This window comes from Symphalangus syndactylus, chromosome 5 (genome assembly GCF_028878055.3).
Source record: "Symphalangus syndactylus isolate Jambi chromosome 5, NHGRI_mSymSyn1-v2.1_pri, whole genome shotgun sequence".
Taxonomy (NCBI): Eukaryota; Metazoa; Chordata; class Mammalia; order Primates; family Hylobatidae; genus Symphalangus; species Symphalangus syndactylus.
Window position 1 is genome coordinate 26,234,881 of NC_072427.2, and position 7,530 is coordinate 26,242,410.

Sequence of the window (7,530 nt, forward strand, 5' to 3'; positions counted from 1 at the left end):
AATCAAAGCTTGAAAATTGCAAGTTTTTTTTTAGCTTTAGGTGAATTATGCAATAGGAGATATTATCCAGTTAATACTTTGTGTGAGTTTGATTTCAAAGAACTTCCAGGCCAGGCGCGGTGGCTCAAGCCCGTAATCCTAGCACTTTGGGAGGCTGAGGTGGGCGGATCACGAGGTCAGGAGTTCGAGACCATCCTGGCCAACATAGTGAAACCCTGTCTCTACTAAAAATACAAAAAACTTAGCAGGGCATGGTGGCGGGCGCCTGTAGTCCCAGCTACTCGGGAGGCTGAGGCAGGAGAATGGTGTGAACCCGGGAGGCGGAGCTCGCAGTGAACCAAGATGGTGCCACTGCACTCCAGCCTGGGGGACAGAGCCAGACTGTCTCAAAAAAAAAAAAAAAAAAAAAAAAAACTTCCAAATTTATAAAGAAAGGTCAATACATGGCCTAAAATATCAAACTTGTGGCATAGATATATTTGAGCATTTAAATTTGTCAAAGAATTTTACATAGATATAAATTGCTCTAGCTGTGTAGAATAAAATTAAAATGCATTGAAATTTCAAAATGAGACCATGTTTTCTGTACTGCTTCATTATAATGTATGATATATTATTGCAGATATTTGTGCGTGGTTTCCTGAAGCTGACTATATAAAAAGTGTCATGCATACAGTTGCCAAAAGCATTGTGAATGCTATGAATTATCACTGTTTTTTAAAACTGCTGTAAGAAATGGAAATGAATTTAATGATAGTTTATTTTTTGCCAAATTTCATTGGTTAAAACATGGCAGAATTTACAAATATTTAACTCCAATTCAAGATTTTCTTAAAACAGAAGGAGTGCTTTCTAAATATTTAATAATCAAAGACAAAAATGGCAGTAATTTATACTTTTTCACTGATATCATACTATATATAAATGAGATAAAATTGAAGTTCCAAAGAAAGGAAAATCTATACAAATTAGAGAGATATGGGGATTCTTGTTGAAATAGAAACTTTTTACAATGCAAGCCAATAATAATAATTTTACACATTTTTCTAACATGTATCAATACACATGCCAGCATTATATAAATTGGCTGCAAAACTACAAGATAAATTGTAAGAATATTTTATTAATATTAATAAATTTATAATTGGCTTTTAATTTATGCAGTACCCTCTTTGAATTACATGCTAATAATAGTGTGTTAAAACAAGAGTTAGTGAGTTTATTTAACCTGAACAGATGTAGTTTGGGAACAGATATGCTTTTACTTCAAATACAGACTATTCTAGAAAACATTGAACAACTTCTGTCAATGTGGATGCAAATGTTACAAAAGTTATCTTTTGAAACAACTGGTGTGTCAAAGAGGAAATTGCAAGGAAAATCTAAAAATATATTGATATAAATGAAAACAAAAACACAACATACCAAAACTTACAGAATGCAGTAAAAAGTGGCCAAGGGGAAATTCATCGTGTAAACACTTACATTAAAAAAGAAAAAAAAATCTCAAATCAACAACCTAATTTTACACCCTAAAAAACTAGGAAAACAAACTAAATCGAAGCCAGAATAGAGAAGGAAATAATTTAAAATAAAGCAAAGATAAACAAATTAGACACTACACAAACAGTAGAGAAAATCCTCAAAACCAAGAGTTGATTTTTTAAAAAGATCAACAAAATTAACAAATCATTAGCTAGATTAAGGAAAAAAGATGGAAGATTCTAATAACTAAAATCAGAAATAAAAGAGGGGACATTACAACCAGTTTCACAGAAATAAAAGGAATATAAGAGAATACTATGAACAACTGTTTGCCAAAAAATTGGATAATCTAAATCAAATGAATAAATTTCTAGAAATACACACCTATCAAGACTGAATCATGAAGAAATGGAAAATCTGAACAGAACTCTAAGTAGTAAAGAGATTGAGTCAGTAATAAAAAACTTTCCAAAAAAGAATAGCTCAGGACCAGATGGCATCACTGGAGATTTTTACCAAACATGTAAAGAATTAAAACAAATTCTCCACAAACTCTTTCAAAAATTAAAGAGAACATTTTCAAGCTCATTCTACAAGGCTAGGATTATTCTGAGACCAAAACCAGACAGAGACTACAAGAAAATAAAACTGCAGACCAATATCCCTGATAAATAGTGATATAAAAACCCTCATCAAAATACCAGCAAACAGAATTTGACACATTAAAATGATTACACACCATGACCAAATGGGATTTGACCATGGAATGAAGAGTGGTTCAACATAGAAAAAGCAATCAAGTAATGCACCTAATTAACAGAATGAAGGGAGAAAAACCACAAGATCATCCCAACTGATGTAGAAAAAAAATTTGACGAAACACCCTTTCGTCATAAAAACACTCAACAAACCAACAACAAAAGGAAACTAGCTCAGCATGATCAAAGTCATATATGAAAAGCCCACAGTTAACATCATACTCAAGGTGACGAATTTAAAATGTTTCTTATAAGACCAGGAACAAGGTAAGGATGCCCACTCTCACCACTACTATTCAATAGAGTACTGGAAATCCTAAGCAGGGTATATAAACAAGAAACAGAGATAAAAGCCATCCAAATTTGAAAAGAAGTAAAATTATCTATGTTTGCAGATGACATAATCAACAAGAAACAGAAATAAAGGCCATCCAAATTTGAAAAGAAGAAAAATTATCTATGTTTGCAGATGACATAGTTGTATATGCAGAAAACTCTATAAAGAATCTATAAAAATTGTTAACAACTAATAAACAATTTTAGCAAAGTTTCAGGATACAGTATCAACACACAAAAATTAGTTGCAATTCCATACACTAACAATTATCAATCCAGAAAGGAAAATATGAAAAGAATCGTACTCAGTATAGCATCAGGAATAACCTAATCAAGGTGATGAAAGACCTTTATGCTGAAAACTACAAAACAGTGCTAAGAAACAAATCAAGGAAGATACAAATAAATTAAAAAACATCTCATGCTAATGGACTGGAAGACTCAATGTCATTAAAATGTCCATATTACCCAAAGCCATCTACAGATTTAATCCAATCTCTATCAAAATCCTAATGGCATTTTTTTTTTCAGAAAGGGAAAAACATTCTGAAATTCATACAGAATCTCAAGGGACCTCATATAGCCAAAACAATTTTGAAAAAGAAGAACAAAGTTGGAGGCCTCACAATTTCTGATTTCAAAACATACCACAAAGCAACAGTGATTGAGATAATGCGGTACTGGCATAAAGACAGATATATAGACCAATGAAACAGAACAGAGAGCTCAGAAATAAACTCTTGTATATTTGCCAATTTTTTTATGTAATAGAGAAAAAGCAGTCTCTGCAACAAATGGTGCTGGGAAAACTGGATATCCACATGCAGAAAAATAAAGTTGGATCCTTACCTTACACTATATATAAAAATTAACTATTAATAAAAATTGAGCAATGGCCTAACCGTAAGAGATAAAACTATATAGTTCTCAGAAGAAAATGCAGAGGAAGGGCTTAATGATATTGGATTTGGCAATGATTTCTTGATACAACACTAGAAGCACAGGCAACAAAAGTAAAAAGATAAATTGTGCTGTATCAAAATTTAAAAATTCTGTGCATCAAAGGATATAATCAACAGAGTGAAAAGGCAACCTATGGAATGGGAGAAAGTATTTGCAAATCATAAATCTGTTTGGGGCTAACATCCAGTTGATATGTAAAGTTTTACAACTCAATGATACAAAACCCAATTTAAAAATGGGTAAAGAACTTGAATGAATATTCCTCCAAAGATGATATACAAATGGCCAAAAAGTGAAAAGATGAAATATGAATATGAAAAGATACTCAACATCACTAATAATTAGGGAAATGCAAACCAAAACCACAATAAGATATCACCTCATACCCATTAGGATGATAAAAACCAGAAAATCACAAGTGTTGGTAAGAATGTGGAGAAATTGGAGCCCTTGTACTCTGCTGATGAGAATGTAAAATGATGCAGCGGCTATGAAAAACAGGTCCTCCCAAAATTTAAAATAGAACTTCCGTACGATCCAGTAATCCCACTTCTGTGTATGCATCCAAAAGCATTGAAAGCAGGTAAAGAAATATTTGTACACCCATGTTCATAGCAGCATTATTCACAATAGCCAAAAGGTGGAAGCAACTCAATGATGTCCATCAACAGAAAAGTGGACAAATGGTGATATATGTGCAAATTGTGACAATGGAATATTATTTAGCCTTAAAATGGACATTCTGATACATGTTACAACATAGGTGAACATTGAAGACATTATGCTAAATGAAATTAACAGTCACAAAAAGACAAATACTGTATTTTTCACACATATGAGGTATCTAGAATAGTCAAACTCGTAGAAATAGAAAGTAGAATGGTAGTTGCCAAGGGCTGAGGGGAGGGGAACAGACAGTTGTTTAATGGGTATAGAGTTTCAGTTTTGCAAGATGAAAAAATTTTTGAGATTGGTTGCACAACAACATGAATATATTTAGCACTACTGAACTATACACTTAAAAATAGTTAAGATGATGAATTTTGTTTCAATTGTAAATTTTATAAAATCTAAATATAGATCAAGTATTTCTGATAACTTTTTTTTTTTTTTTTTTGTGACTGGGTCTGACTTTCGCCCAGGTTGGAGTGCAGTGACATGATGTTAGCTCACAGCAATCTCCATCTTTCAGGCTCAAGCCATCCACCCACCTCAGCCTCTTGAACAGCTGGGATTACAGTTGCACACCACCATGCTCGCCTAATTTTTTTTTAAATTATTTGTAGAGACAGAGTTTCACCATGTTGCCCAGGCTGGTTTTGAACTCCTGAGCGCAAGTGAGCCTCCTGCATCACCCTCCCAAGGTACTGGGATTATAGGCATGAGCCACAGCACCTGGCTCTGATAAAATATTTATTGTCTGAAATGAGGTATGCTATAACATCCACATGAGATTTCAAAAAGTATTAAAAAGTATGTATAATATCACATTAATTATTTTTATATTGGTTACATGTTGAAGTAATGATCTTTTGGATATATTAGGTTAGTTAAAATACATTATTAAAAATAATTTCAACTGTTTATTTTTGTATATATGGCTATCAAAAATATAAAAGTATATATGTGGCTTACAGTATATTTCTGTCAGACTATTGTTTTTCTTTCTTCTTTCTAAATTTTTGTGGGTACATAGTAGGTGTGTATATTTATGGGGTACATGAGATGTTTTGATACCATAATGCAATGTGAAATAAGCACATCAGGGAGAATGAGGTATTCATCCCCTCATCTGTCAGATAATTTCAAAGAACAGTTGACTGGAAGATGAGAGAAAAGTGATAGAAATTAAAGTATTGTAAGAGTTTTGCAACGTTTGAGACAGGGGAAGAGGTATTAATTAACTTTAAATATCTTTTAGCTTTATATCCATCCTAAAAGTTGAATATATACTTTCAAAATTAAAAGTTGAACATACAATTTCAGAAAGACTATATAATGTCCTTATTCTACTTCTGTCCCCTCTGTGAGAACACAAGTAGAATAAAGGCATTATGTATTCTTTTGTGACATTCTGTCCAGAGAGGGCACTAGTAGAATAATGAAAACTCAATAAGCTCAATTCAAGATATAAAAAAGAAAGAAAAATAAAGCTCAAACAGCCCAAATGGAAGAGAGAAAAGGAAAATATAAAAAACTAAGGAAAAGCCTGATAGAAAATACAAAATAGGAAAGCATAAATAATTCCAAATATATCATTAATTGTAACAAATACAGAACGGTTACATTTATCTGTTAGATGATACAGATTCTCAGACTAGACTAAAAATAAATTTTAAATGCAGCAATGTGCTGTTTACAAGAGACACACCTATAAAATGTAAGGACAGAGAGAAGTTCAATATAATTTTCGAGACAAATATTAGTCAAACAAAAGCCAGTATAGCAATATCCCTATGTTAGGGTTCTTGGCTGTGAGCAATAGAAGCCTTTCTAGTTATTTAGGCAAAAGCATATGCATTAGAGGATATTAGCAGCTCATGGAATCTACAGGAGGCCGGAGAGTTAAGCTTGTACACTAAGCAGTCAGGAACAGAACTCAATTATATTGGGAAGCCATGACAACCCTGTACAGTTCAAGCCATTGAAATCCTGGATCAGATAAGAGAAAGTCTTCCACTGTTTACTGCATAATTTCTAGAAAAATGGATATCTAGCTCCACTATTGTTCTACATCCCTCACTTTCTAAGTGAAGTCTAGTGGGCACACTTGATTATCAGAGCATGGGCCATAAAGGAGGCCGGGCAGGAGTGGAGGGAAGAACCCAGGATGCTACTTAGAAGGTGCTACTTGGGAGAACCCAGGATGCTACTTGGTTAGAAAGAGCTCAGAAGGTTGATAATTCCTCCAGATAACAGAAGTCTGTTCAGAAGTGTCAGGAGATTCAGAAAACCTGATAATAAATAGTCTATTAAAATGTAATCTAAAAACTCATGCTGAATAGCCATAAGACTTATATATTTATAATTTATTGTAGGAATAAATATAAAATATTTGCAAGACATTAATAAAGGACATTATAAAGTTTTGTTGAAGGATGTCAAGGAAAACTCAAATAGATAAATGAGAAGATAAATGAGAAGGGTGAATATTTTAAATTGTCCTTCAACTAACTTGTATTGAAATTTCAATGAAATTATTATGAGCTTTTTAATTAAATTTAAGTATCTGATTCAAAAAGTAGACTTAGAGGTCAAGAATAGCTAAGAAAATTTTGAAGAGATATAGGAGGAGTATCTTGTCCTACCAGGTATCAAACCTGTTCTACAGATATAACAATTTGGTATTGTTTCCAGGAATGCACAAAATAAAGACCCCACTTGGTATGTAATAGAATTGTCATTCAAATCTGAAGGGAAGGGATGGATTTATTTAATTAATAGTGCTCAAAAAATTGGTCATCCCCATAGGGAAAAACAATTCCTAACTCATGCTATAAACTCCAGATGGACTAATGGTACAATATGAAGAGCTAAATTTTAAAAGTTTTACAAGAAAATATAAGAGACATCTTCATTGTGTCAGGGTAGGGAAAGATTTCTTAAATAATACACAGAAGGACAAACCATAAAGGAAAAGATTGATGAATTCGAATACATAAAAATAGTTTTATATGATAAAAGAAACTATAAACAAGGTGAAAACACAAACCATAGACTGGGAAAATATTCTCCCAAGTAGCACTTTATACCTTTACCTAACAAAAGATCAATATCTAGAATATGTAAGGAATTAACCTATACAAATCAATATATAAAAATATAAACAAGCCGATATAGAAATGAGCAAAGCAGTAGATAGGACATTCATAGAAGATACCCAAATGGCCAATATGTAAAAAGATGCACAATCCCACTAGTAATCAGGGAAATGCAAAATTAAACTGTGAGATACTCGTCTGTACCATTTTTAGCCATTAGATTGTTT